The following is a 14,025-nucleotide window of genomic DNA, read 5'->3' on the forward strand; positions in this document are numbered from 1 at the left end:
GAGGGGGATCTTGATGTCTGAGTAGCCCAGGATCTCCATATTCATCGCCCAGGTCTGTGCCCTGGAACATTGTCTACTTAGACAGATGGAGCCATTCAGTTAAGTTAAGTTATAGTACAGGAAGGATATGGTAGCTATAAAGAGAATACAGAAGAGCTTCATCACAGGCTGTTGCCTGAAATGAGGGTAGTCTGGGCTTGTTTTTTCTGGATGATAGGAGGCTGAGTGATGACCTGATAGAGGGTAACAAAATGATGAGGGCCATAGGTTGGATAGATAGAACAGATAGAAAGTCAGAATCTTTTTCCCAGGTTAGAGGAGTCTCTAACTGAAGAGTGTTAGGTCATTTTTGGGGTTAGGATATGTATTGAATATTGACTTCAGTAACCGATTTCAGATCTGAATATGCATTGAAGATTAAACCTAAAATGCAACTCTTAACGATGCTGAATTAAGTTTGTTATTTGTGTGTCTGTAGAATGGGTGCAAAGGAGGGAAGTGTGAAAAGGGGAGTAGTTCAAAGGAGAGTTGAAAATATGGATTTATTTGAACTGTCTTGCATTTGTTTTTGATCTTTAGCGTATAAAATATCGTGTTGGGCTGGTCCAAGAGACCTTCCCACTGAAAGGGTGGCAGCATGATGCCTGCTGGATTTTGTTTGTCCAAAAGAGAGGTTGCTTCATACCGACCAGTAATTTTCTCCGGTGACTTCATTCAGGCAACAACATTTGGTGTCAGAAGTGGGATACCCTCTTCCAACCCACCATTTTATCAGCTATTAATGTGTATGCGTGCATGTGTGTTTATGGAAGGGACGAAACCTGTGTGTTCATTTGGTGAGACGCAGACACCCGTTGTGAAGTGTTGTTATTGAAGTTTCAGGACGTAAGTGGGGGTGTGTATACTCATTCCGGGAGCTCCATTTTAACATACGTGTTTTTCCAATGTGATGTAAAGGAATACAGCAGGCTTCATGAGTCCCGGCGCATGTAACTGGCAGATCGCGGAGTACATACAGTATACTGCGGTTTTAACTATGTGCTGTTTAACTGCTACGCGTCATTTATATTTTGCATAATGCGGACAGATTTCAGGGAGAGGCTTTACCCTGATATATCTGTTAGGATGGCACGTATTGAGGTCAGGCAATGTCAGGTCGAGAGCCTTGATGATCCGAGCCAGCCCTTGACCCTGATTACGACCATCGCCCCCAGGGAGAAACAGAGGACTTTGTCAGAGTTGCCCTCACTTAAAGTCGATGTGGGCATTCTGAATTCTGGTGCAATCTTGAGGAAATGAATGAAATTCAACAGATGCACCCTAAAAATGTACACTTGTTGGTAAAAGCGAAGTGCCCGAGGAATATGGGACAATATGGCCCAGAGAGTGCAGGATAGTTTCTATGGGTTACTTTGTCAGCAGTTCCCAGAGTTTTGGGTTAGACACAATCAAGATTATGGTTGCATGCCATAGTTGGATGCATCAGCAAGGGAGATGAGGTTGAGTACAGGGCTACGGTAGGAAACTTTGTCACATGGTGTGAGCAGAATTATCTGCAGCTTAATGTGAAAAAGACTAAGGAGCTGGTGGTAGACCTGAGGAGAGCTAAGGTACCAGTGACCCTTGTTTCCATCCAGGGGGTCAGTGTGGACATGGTGGAGGATTACAAATACCTGGGGATACGAATTGACAATAAACTGGACTGGTCAAAGAACACTGAGGCTGCCTACAAGAAGGGTCAGAGCCGTCTCTATTTCCTGATGAGACTGAGGTCCCTTAACATCTGCCGGATGATGCTGAGGATGTTCTATGAGTCTGTGGTGGCCAGTGCTATCATGTTTGCTGTTGTGTGCTGGGGCAGCAGGCTGAGGGTAGCAGACACCAACAGAATTAACACACTCATTCGTAAGGCCAGTGACGTTGTGGGTATGGAACTGGACTCTCTGACGGTGGTGTCTGAAAAGAGGATGCTGTCTAAGTTGCAAGCCATCTTGGTCAATGTCTCCCATCCACTACATAATGTACTGAGTGGGCACAGGAGTACATTCAGCCAGAGACTCATTCCTCTGAGATGCAGCACAGAGCGTCATAGGAAGTCATTCCTGCCTGTGGCCATCAAACTTTTCAACTCCTCCCTTGGAGGGTCAGACACCCTGAGCCGATAGGCTGGTCCTGGACTTATTTCATAATTTACTGGCATAATTTACATATTACTATTTAACTATTTATGGTTCTATTACTATTTATTATTTATGGTGCAACTGTAACAAAAACCAATTTCCGCCTGGGATCAATAAAGTATGACTATGACTATGAACTTTAGTAAAGATAAACCCAGTTAACATACAGTAGAGGGGGTGCCTGCATAAACCCCATTAGCAGTATACTATAAAAACTGACGCGCCAACAGCAGTTCAGAGTATAGTGAAGGAACTAAGGGAGACTGCGTCAACTACTAACTTACCTATATGGCCAGTAAAGAAACCCGATGGATCATCAAGTCAAGTCATTTTTTATTGTCATTTCAACCATAACTACTGGTACAGTACACAGTAAAAACGAGACCATATTTTTCAGGACCAATGGTGCTACATGAACAATACAAAAACTATACTGAACTACATAAAACAACACAAAACTACACTAGACTACAGACCTACCCAGGACTGCATAAAGTGCACAAAACAGTTCAGGCATTACAATAAATAATAAACAGGACAATATGCACAGTAGAGGGCAGTAGGTTGGTGTCAGTCCAGGCTCTGGGTATTGAGGAGTCTGATGACTTGGGAGAAGAAACTGTTACATAGTCTGGTTGTGAGAGCCCGAATACTTCGGTGCCTTTTACCAGATGGCAGGAGGGAGAAGAGTTTGAATGAGGGGTGCGTGGGGTCCTTCATAATGCTGTTTGCTTTACGGATGCAGCGTGTGGTGTAAATATCTGTAATGGCGGGAAGAGAGACCCCGATGATCTTCTCAGCTGACCTCACTATCCACTACAGGGTCTTGCAATCAGAGATGGTGCAATTTCTGAACCAGGCAGTGATGCAGCTGCTCAGGATGCTCTCGATACAACCTCTGTAGAATGTGGTGAGGATGGGGGGTGGTGGTGGGAGATGGATTTTTCTCAGCCTTTGCAGAAAGCAGAGATGCTGCTGGGCTTTCTTTGCTATGGAGCGGGTGTTGAGGGACCAGGTGAGATTCTCCGACAGGTGAACACCAAGAAATTTGGTGCTCTTAACGATCTCTATGGAGGAGTCATCGATGTTCAGTGGAGAGTGGTCGTTCCGTGTCCTCCTGAAGTCAACAACCATCTCTTTTGTTTTGTTCACATTCAGAGACAGGTTGTTGGCTCTGCACCAGTCCGTTAGCCGCTGCACCTCCTCTATGTATGCTGACTCATCGTTCTTGCTGATGAGACCCAGCACAGTCGTGTCATCGGTGAACTTGATGATGTGGTTCCAGCTGTGTGTTTCAGCACAGTCGTGGGTCAGCAGAGTGAACAGCAGTGGACTGAGCACACAGCCCTGGGGGGCCCCCGTGCTCAGTGTGATGGTGTTGGAGATGCTGCTTCCAATCTGGACCGACTGAGGTCTCCCAGTCAGGAAGTCTAGGATCCAGTTGCAGAGGGAGGTGTTCAGGCCCAGTAGGCTCAGCTTTCCAATCAGTTTCTGAGGAATGATTGTGTTGAATGCTGAACTGAAGTCTATGAACAGCATTCGAACGTATGTGTCTTTTTTGTCCAGGTGGGTTAGGGCCAAGAGGAGGGTGATGGCGATAGCGTCATCTGTTGAGCGGTTGGGACAATACATGAACTGCAAGGGGTCCAGTGAGGGGGGCAGCAGGTTCTTGATGTGCCTCATGACGAGCCTCTTGAAACACTTCATGATGATGGATGTGAGTGCAATGGGACGGTAGTCGTTGAGGCAGGACACTGAAGACTTCTTCCGCACGGGGACGATAGTGGCAGCCTTGAAGCACGTTGGAACGACGGCACTGCTCAGGGAAATGTTGAAGATGTCAGTGGGAATCTCAGCTAGTTGGTCTGCACATCCTCTAAGCACTCTGCCAGGAATATTGTCTGGTCCAGCAGCCTTCCGTGGGTTGACCCTGCACAGAGTTCTCCTCACATCGGCCACAGTAAGACACAGCACCTGGTCATTTTGAGGAGGGGTGGTCTTCCTCGCCGCCACATCATTTTCCACCTCAAAACGAGCATAGAAGTTGTTCAGTGCATCTGGGAGGGAGGCATCACAAGCACAGGCAGGTGGTGTTATCTTGTAATTGGTGATGTCCTGAATGCCCTTCCACATGCGCCGTGTGTCGCTGCTGTCCTGGAAGTGGCTGTGGATTCACTGGGCATGTGCACGCTTTGCCTCTCTGATGGCCCGGGACAGTTTGGTCCTCGCTGTTGTTAGGGCTGCCTTGTCGCCTGCTCTGAAGGCAGAGTCACAGGTCCTCAGCAGCTCACGCACCTCCACGGTCATCCATGGCTTCTGGTTAGCGCGTGTAGTGATGGTCTTGGCCACAGTGACATCATCGATGTACTTGCTGCTGTAGCTAGTCACTGATGCCATGTACTCCTCTAATTTGGTAGAGTCGCCATCGGTTGCAGCATCCCTGAAGATGTGCCAGTCAGTGTGCTCAAAGCAGTCTTGAAGAGCAGAGATGGCTCCTGCTGGCCAGGTTTTCACCTGCTTCTGAACTGGTCTGGAGCATCTGACGAGTGGTCTGTATGCTGGGATTAGCATAACAGAGATGTGGTCTGGGTAACCGAGGTGGGGGCGGGGCTCCGAGGGTACACGTTGGGAATGTTTGTGTAAACAAGGTCCAACACGTTGCAAAGTTGGTTAACAAGAGACCATGCCGAGATTGCATCCCATCGTGGCGAGCCCTGCAACAATCCTGAATCGCCTGTCTCCAAAACATAAAGTGTTTTTTTCAGTCCTGGATATCGCTAATGGATTTTGGGGGCTCCCCTTGGCACCTGAGTCCCAAGAGCGATTTGCCTTCACCCTGGGTAGGCAGCAGTATATGTAGGCCAGACTCCCCATTGGATTCCACAATAGCCCAGCCATTTTTCTTTATATTGTCATGGTGCAGACTTTGGAAAAGCTCAATGGAAAGCCTTACCAGTCACCATCTTACAATATGCAGATGATCTACTAATTGCTTTGGAAGACGAAGCAGGTCACTTAGGAGCGATAGCCAGTGTTTTTGAGATACTGTGAGACGAGGAGTTTAAAATCAGTCCACACAAGGCCCAGATAGGGTAGCAAACCTTACAGTACCTGGGCTATGTCTTTTCCCCGGGGAGGAAAGACATGTCAGATGACAGGCGTTCCACAATCAGCTTCATGCCCCACCCAGTAAACATAAGGGGAGTGAGGAGGGTAATGGGTCTATTCAATTACTGCTGTAATTTCATACCAGGGTTCTCAGCAGTAGTGGCCCTGATACGGACCTTGATTAAAGGGGGGAGCCCATTCTGGAGGAAGTAAGATGGGGGGCCATATAAGGGAAAGGCCTTTACAAATTTCAAAAGAGCCCTGGTCTCTGCACTCACAGGAGGATTACTAGATGCCAGTTAGTCTGATCTCAGTAGTTGGGAAGAGGTTGGAGTTGATTATTAAGGGTGAGGTCTCAGGGTGCTTGGAGGCACATGATAAAATAGGCTGTAGTCAGCATGGTTTCCTCAAGGAAATATCTTGCCTGACATATCTGTTGGAATTCTTTGAAGAAGTAACAAGCAAGAGAGACAAAGGAGAATTGGTTAACGTTGTGTACTTGGATTTTCAGACGGCCTTTGACAAGCTACAAGCACATGGTATTACAGAAGAGATTCTAACATGGATAAAGCAATGGCTGATTGGCAGGAGGTAAAGAGTGGAAATAAAGGGAGCCTTTTCTGACTGGCTGCCAATAACTGGTGATGTTTCACATGGGTCTGTGTTGGGACCAATTCTTTGTACTATATACAATGATTTAGATGATGCAATTGGTGGCTTTGTTGCAAAGTTTGCAGATGATATGAAAATAGCTAGAGGGGCAGGTAGTTTTGAGAAAGTACAGAGGCTATAGAAGGACTTAGATAGATTAGGAGAATTGGCAAAGGAATGACAAATGGAATACAATGTTGGGAAGTGTATGGTCATGCACTTTTGTACAAGGAATAAAAGGGTTGATTACTTTCTATATGAAGAGAAAATACAAAAAACTGAGATGCCAAGGGACTTGGGAGTCCTCGTGCAGGATTCCCTAAAGGTTAATTTGCAGGTTGAGTCCATGGTGAGCAAGGTAAATGCAATATTATCATCCATTTCAAGAGGACTAGAATATAAAAACAAGGATGTAATGTTGAGATTTTATAAAACACTAGCGAGGCCTCACTTGGTGTATTGTGAACAGGTTTGGGCCCCTTATCGTAGAAAGGATGTGCTGAAACTGGAGAGAGTTCAAAGGAGGTTCATTAAAATGATTTCAGGATTGAATGGGTTGTCATACGAAGAGCGTTTGATGGGTGTGGGCCTGTATTCACTGGAATTCAGAAAAATGAGAGGTGACTTCATTGAAATCTATCGAATGGTGAAAGGCCTTGGCAGGGTGGATGTGGAGAGGATGTTTCCTATGGTGGGAGAGTCTAAGACCAGAGGACACAGCCTCAGAATAGTGGGGCGTCCTTTTAGAACGGAGGTGAGAAGGAATTTCTTTAGCTAGAGGGTGGTGAATCTGTAGAATTCTTTGTCACAGGCAGCTATGTAGGCCTGTATATTTCAGACAGAGGCTGATAGATTCTTGTTTGCTCAGGACATGAAAGGATATGGGGAGAAGACAGGAGAATCATGCTGAGAGATCAGCCATAATGAAATGGCAGAGCAAACCCAATGGGCCAAATGGCCTAATTCTGCTCCTATAGCTGATGGTCTGAGGCAGCTCGCCCCTTTCACCTATACTGCAGCAATGAGGTAGGGTATTACAACGCTTTCTTGGTGCAGGACCATGGGAACACAAGAAGATCAGTGGCATGTTATTCAATGAAACAGGCACCCATTGCAGCAGAACGTCCCTGCTGCATAGCAGCTTTAACTGCGCAGTGTGGGCAGTGCAAGTAGCTGAGCTATTTGCAATGCTGGGACAGCTCATACTACACACAACCTAAACCATTGTAGCCCCGGAACACGGGGAGGCTGAGAACAGTCACCGACAGCAGAGGGGCAGCTTGAGAGGCAGTTCCCATCCCCAAAGACAGGTCAGTGACAACAGTCCTGGACACTGGAATGAATCCTGTGAGCACCACCCTAACAGAAGGGGAAGCACATAAGTGCCAAATGGAAATAAAGCAGGAAGAGGATACCGGTGTGAAGGAAACACCTCTGGAAGGTGAGGCTGAGGAAATTTTTATAGACGGGTCATGGAGGTACATTGACGGGAAGCCATGGACTGGGTGGGGACTGGTGAACAAAGCAGGTGAAGAATTAGCTTTCAGAGCACTGTCAGGGGTTGCTCAGCTCGGGTGGCGGAACTGGTGGCCCTGATAGAAGCACTGCACTACAGCAAAGGCTGGTGAGTAAATATAGTACAAACTGGCAGCTGGTATGTCTTCGGGATGGTGCATGATTACCTGATGGCATGGGCACAATGAGGATTTGTAATTTCAACAGGGGCAGGTATTCCGCATGGGCACCTAATACAACACCTGCAGGAAGCAGTGAGTCTGCCAGCAGAGGTGGCAGTAATTAAAGCTAAAGCTCACTAGAAAGGGGAGAGTAAAGAGCGGAAAAGAAACGAGTGGCCAGACATCAGTACGAAGAAGGCAGCAGAGAAACAAGAGGCGATTGAAATTGCAAGTGTGCAGGAAAAAGCAGCAGAAGCAAGTTTAGTAAAGTTTCATGAACAGGTGGAGGCAGAAGAGAAGGAAAAATGAAGGGGAAAGGGAGCAAAGGGGGGACCCATGGGGTGGAAGGATTTGTGGTGGCCCCACCGTATAGTAGGCAGATACTACTGAAGTTACATCATGGAGTGATGCATCAGGGAAGGCAGAACATCATCACAACCCTCCGGCAGGACTGATGGTGGCCAGGGATGGGCGGGGATGTTGGCAAATTCTGCTGTTGTTGTACCATTTGTGCCCAGCTTAAACCTGGTAAGGGCATAAAGCTACAGCTGGCAAACCAGCCTCGGCTGAGGGGACGCTGGGAAAACATCGAGATGGACTCACCGGACCCCTGCCAAAAAGCAGGGGGTAAAGCTACAGTCCAGTAATTATGGATCACTTCACCAGGAGAGTAGAGGCACTCCCAGCAAGAGACTGCACCGGCAGCATCACTGCACTGATTCGAGTTCAGGAATCCTCCCAAGGTGGGGAACTCCAGTTCAGGTGGAGTTGGATCAGGGGGCACACTTCACAGGGAAAGTGATGAAGGAAATGTGCTGACTGTTAGGCATTCAACAATGGTTCCACATATCCTACCATCCTCAGAGTTCAGATATTGTAGAAAGGATGAACTGAACATTCAAGAATGCCTTAGCCAAAGCTATAACTGAGAAGGGAAAGACATGGGTTGATGTATTACTCGGAATCCTGATGAGATTGCGAGCAACCCCAAACTGTACGCTGGGTCTCAGCCGCTACAAATTATTGCTGGGGCAAGCAATGTGACTCCCTTATGGGGTAATTATGGGTTGAAATGAGCCCAGGACTTACAGGGATAGAATGACACAGTATGTGAAAGACCTTTGTAACCAACTTTAAAGTGTTAACGGACCGAGCAAGACAACAACAGCACATTGTTGATCAGAGAGAACCGGAGGGAAAGGAGATAGACTTCCCTCAGCCGGGTGATCAAGTCATGGTGAGGGTGAAATCAGCCAGCAGGGGAAGAATCAACAGGCACTCAAATGAAGATGCATTTCTAAAGACAGTTGTCAAAGGTCTGGAACAATTTCTCTGCTTAGCATTTTGTAGGTAGCCATTAGGGATGTTAGGGTAGATGTAGGTGCACACAGAGTAACTGGAAGGGTTCCAAAGCAAGGTATTTCTGCTGCCCATTTGAATAGATCCCCCTTAAGGCTGGCCTTTCCTGGTACAAAATTATTGTAGCCAGGGACCGTTAGAGTGTTTTTGGGGTTAGGACATGAAGTGAATATTGATTTCAGTGACCAACCTTCAGATCTGAATATGCATTGAAGATTAAATCTAAAATGCAACTCCTAACAATGGGTAAAGAATGCTGAATTAAATTCATTATTTGTGTCTCTATGGGTGCAAAGGTGGGAGGTGTGAAACGGGGTGCAGTTCAACGGAAGCATTGAAAATACAGATTTGTTTGAATTGTCCCGAATTTATCTTTGACCTTTAGAACATAAATTGTTGTGCAGGGCTGGGCCAAAAAGACCATTCCACCAAAAGTGTCTCAATGTGTTGCCTGGTGTATCTTGTTTTGCTGACTAAAGCAACTGCTTCATTCCAATCAGTACCTCTCTCTGGTGACAAACAACAGCACAGATGCAAGGGGAGAAATTTAAAGGAAAGCTGAGGGTTAAGTTTTTCATACAGAGAATGGGGAATATTTGGAACGAACTCTCAGATGAGGTAGTGGAGGCAGATACTATTACTATATTTAAAAAACATTTGGATAAGAAGGATGCCGAGGATTACGGGAATAATGCAAGCAACTAGGATTAGAGTAGACAAGCATTGTGAGCATTGAGAAGGTAGGCTGAACGGACTGGTTGATTCTTAGATCCTGTGATTGACGCGTGGTGTTTAAGTGATAGACAAACAGTCAAGAAGTAACAACATCATCTTGGCTCTGAATTTCACTCAAATTTCCAGGAAAATCAAATGCAAATTCTCAAAGTTATTTGCACTTCATCTGTTATTTTGATGGTACAGGCATCTAAATGGATCTATTCGAACCCGATGAAAATCATGGTCACAGTTGTACTGTAAGACGTGTGATGTGTGATTCTGGGAAAGATGCAAATACTTTCAACTGACCACAGACTTGCAAAGTAAGCAGATATTAATGTCAGCCTTGTATTGAATTTGATGCGGTTGACATCTATTCTGTATTATAACCAATGCCAAATATAAATCTCACAAAATTGAACCACATAGGGAAAGACATCCCTAAATTCTATTTGTTAATTACTTCTAGACTGGTCACTTCTTTCATTGGTTGCAGGTTTACTTAGGGTTTGATGACCTACAGTGTGCTAGAAGACAACAGAGATTATTTTGACTTGACGGCTTTTGGAAAATGTAGATCTGAGTGTTTAAATAGCCATTCCAGCATGAGAAGAAGACTGAGCAAAAGAAGATACCAGAAGAAGGAAAAGAAGAGCTCTCAGAAGTGGCTACATCAATAAATGATCATTGGGGAGATATTCATCTACATCCTTCTGAGTTCAGCAAAAGAGCCCTGACTGAAATACGCTCCAGACAGAGAGTCATACACCACAGACGAAGTCCTGACGAAGGGTCTCGGCCTGAAACGTCGACTGCACCTCTTCCTAGAGATGCTGCCTGGCCTGCTGCGTTCACCAGCAACTTTTATGTGTGTTGCTTCACCACAGAAAATGTTTATTCAGACCAACTTGCTGACTACAGCATCAGAATCAGAACCAGGTTTATTATCACCAGCATGTGAATTGAAATATGTTAACTTATGTTAACTTAGCAGCAGCGGTTCAATGCAATACATAATCTAGCAGAGAGAGAAAAAAATAATAGTAAATAAAATAAAACATAATAAATAAACAAGTAACTCAATTACATATATTGAATAGGTTATTAAAAAATGTGCAAAAACAGAAATACTGTATATTAAAAAAGTGAGGTAGTGTCCAAAGCTTCAAAATCCATTTAGGAATCGGATGACAGAGGGGAAGTAGCTGTTCCTGAATCGCTGAGTGTGTGCCTTCAGGCTTCTTTACCTCCTACCTGATGGTAACAGTGAGAAAAGGGCATGTCCTGGGTGCTGGAGGTCCTTAATAATAGACGCTGCCTTTCTGAGATACCACTCCCTAAAGATGTGCTGGGTGCTTTGTAGGCTAGTGCCCAAGATGGAGCTGACTAGATTTACAACCTTCTGCAGCTTCTTTCAGTCCTGTGCAGTAGCCCCTCATCAAGTAGCATCATCAAGCTGCTGCTGTGGGGTGTGGGGGAGATGGGCCTCGGGACACCTATTACATGATTGTGAGCTTGTGTGTACTTACTGTGTGTGACTGTTGGTAATATGACTTTGTATCTTGACCCCATAGTAACACTATGTTGTTTGGCTGTATTCATGAGTTTTCATATATGGTTAAATGACAATAACGCTGCAATTGAATTGAATTCCTGGTAGCCCCAGTTGTCCAACTTTGGCCCCTAAACCTCCAAGCCCCTTCCATGCATGTACCTATCCATATGACTCTTAAATGTTGCAGTTATACTCACCTGAACCACTTCCCCTGACAGATCATTCTAGATACTTAATACCCTCTGTGTAAACTAAGTTATCTCTCTGATCTCTTTTAAGTCTCTGCCCAAATTTGATAGTTGAATGTCCAAATTACATCACCTAATAACTATCTAAGTTGAAGTCCATTTGCCATTCCTCAGCCCATCTCCATGAATGATCAAAATCTCTTCGCAAATTATTGTAACTGGTGTCACTTTTGACAAGACTCCCTAATTTAGTATCAGTAGCAAACTTCTAATCAAATAATGGACAGTCGTATCCAAACCATTTACATAAATAATGAATAACAGAAGTCCCAGCACTGACTTCTGGAGCACCCCATTGGACACCAGCCTCTAGTCAGAGAATTGACCTTCAATTATCACCCTCTGTTTCCTACCATCAAGTCAATTCTGAATCCAGCTTACTAGCTCACCTTGAATCCCATGAGAACTAACCTCCAGATCAACCTGCGATGCGGTACCTTGTCAAAGGCCTTACTAAAGTCCGTAAAAACAACATCTACTGCCCTACCTTCACCAAACATAACCTCTCAAGCACAAAACCATGCTGACTACTCCTCAGAGTGGTATATGGTGACAGAAAGCATACTTTGATAATAAATTTATTTTGAATTTTGAACTTTGATCGAGCTTCGAATATCCAGCAGATCTTGTCCTTCAGAATTCCCTCCAGTAACAAGCAAATAACTGGAGTCAGGCTCACAAGAGTGTGCCGGGCTTGTTCTCACTAACCTTGTTGAACAATGAAACAACATTAGGCACCTTCCAGTCTTCTGGAACTTCACCAGTGGCTAAAGACGAAGCAAATATCTCTACAAGGGACTCTACAATTTTTTTCCTGGTCTGGGGTGCACTTGGTCAGGCTCTGGGGATTGGTCCACCTTAATACAATTCAAAACTTCAGTATATCCTTCCTCATAACACTGCATGTATACGATGCTTATGAGGGGATAAGGACTGATATATTGGAGTCACAGAGTTACACAACATGGAAACAAGCCATTTGACCCACATGGTCCACACCAACTAGTGGGTCCCAGTGCATGTTAATCCTATCTTCAATCATTTGGCCCACAACCTTCTGTGTTTGTTTTGAAAGAGAATTGTGAGAATAAATAAACTTAGCTAAATTTAACTTTTTTTTGCTTGAATGTTGTTTACCAAGGTCAGAGCAATTAGGCTAGACTGACCTTTTAACTTATGCTTCTGGCCTTGTCAACCACAATCTATCCTTTATGGTGGTAGGAACATAACTAATAGTACAGCTGAAGATATACTTTAAAAAATGGAATTTTGCTTTATTATTCAAGACACTCTCTTTCCCATTTCCAGTTTTATGCAGTACCATTTAACATTTGGCTAAGGTGGTTCTGATTGAAGAATTCATTGTATTCCACCTAATCGAGTAAATGGAGGTAAAGATGCATTGACAATAACATTTGAGCCAGTTTTATAGAGTCATCTTCTTGGCTCTAACAGACGTCTGTTTCAAGTTTAATGAATTCAATAATGCTTACATCACATGAATTAAACATTGCTTTGCTCTGTTAAGTATTGACTTGAATGGAGGTTCCACCTGATTTTCCAAAAGCAACAGATACTGTTTCATTTTAAATTGATGGTGAATAAAAATGTCAAGAAGATGTAAAATCTAAAGGTTATCAGGAATGACTTCACTGTGCCTCATCCAGTCATTAACAATTAATAATGCTATTGATAATACACAATTGCACATGGATTACAGTCCAATCATGATCCTTGCCTATGATTCAAGTCATTGAGGACTAAACAGTTTTATTTACGAGGTTTGAGAATCAAGATTATTTATTTATCCCAAATATAATTAGTTGATACCCACCAACCTGATTTCTCACAGGAAGACAAAAGAGTGGGAGAAGGAGTAGAAACTTGCTGCTCAACATTGCCCTTCCACTTAATACGATCGTGACTGATCTATATTTGTCTAAACTTCTCTTCAGTGTCAGTTTCTGATAACCTTTAATTTTTTGATCTTTCAAATATTTATCTACCTCCATAATAAATATATCTCATGATCTGGCCAGCACCTTCCTCAGAGACAGAAAACTTCAGAGATTCACCATCTTCTTACAGAAAAAATTTCTACACATCTTGGTTTTTAAAAATGGCCCCTTATTTTGTAGTTACTTTAAATCCCTTTGTTCATGATTCTCCCATGAGTGGCAACATTTCAAAATCTACCTTGTCAAGGCCCTTTAGGATCTTTATGTTTGTCACCCTTCGTTCTTCTAAATGTTATTGAATTCAAACTTAAACTGTACAGTGTGTTCTGATCCCAGAAATTAGCCTGCTGGACATCCTTTGAACTGCCTTCAATGCTACCATATACATTTTGAAGTAAAGGAACCAAAACTATGCATAGTATTCCAGGTGTGGCCTCACTAATACTTTATAAAACTGTAATTAAACATCCCCATTCTTTAACACCATTCCCTTTGTAATAACCTCGCCACCCCACTAATCTTCCCACCAGTTAATTTAATTCTGTAGCCTCTGTTTTTCTTACATCTCTGATA

The sequence above is a fragment of the Mobula hypostoma genome, chromosome 7, assembly GCF_963921235.1.
Source record: "Mobula hypostoma chromosome 7, sMobHyp1.1, whole genome shotgun sequence".
Taxonomy (NCBI): Eukaryota; Metazoa; Chordata; class Chondrichthyes; order Myliobatiformes; family Myliobatidae; genus Mobula; species Mobula hypostoma.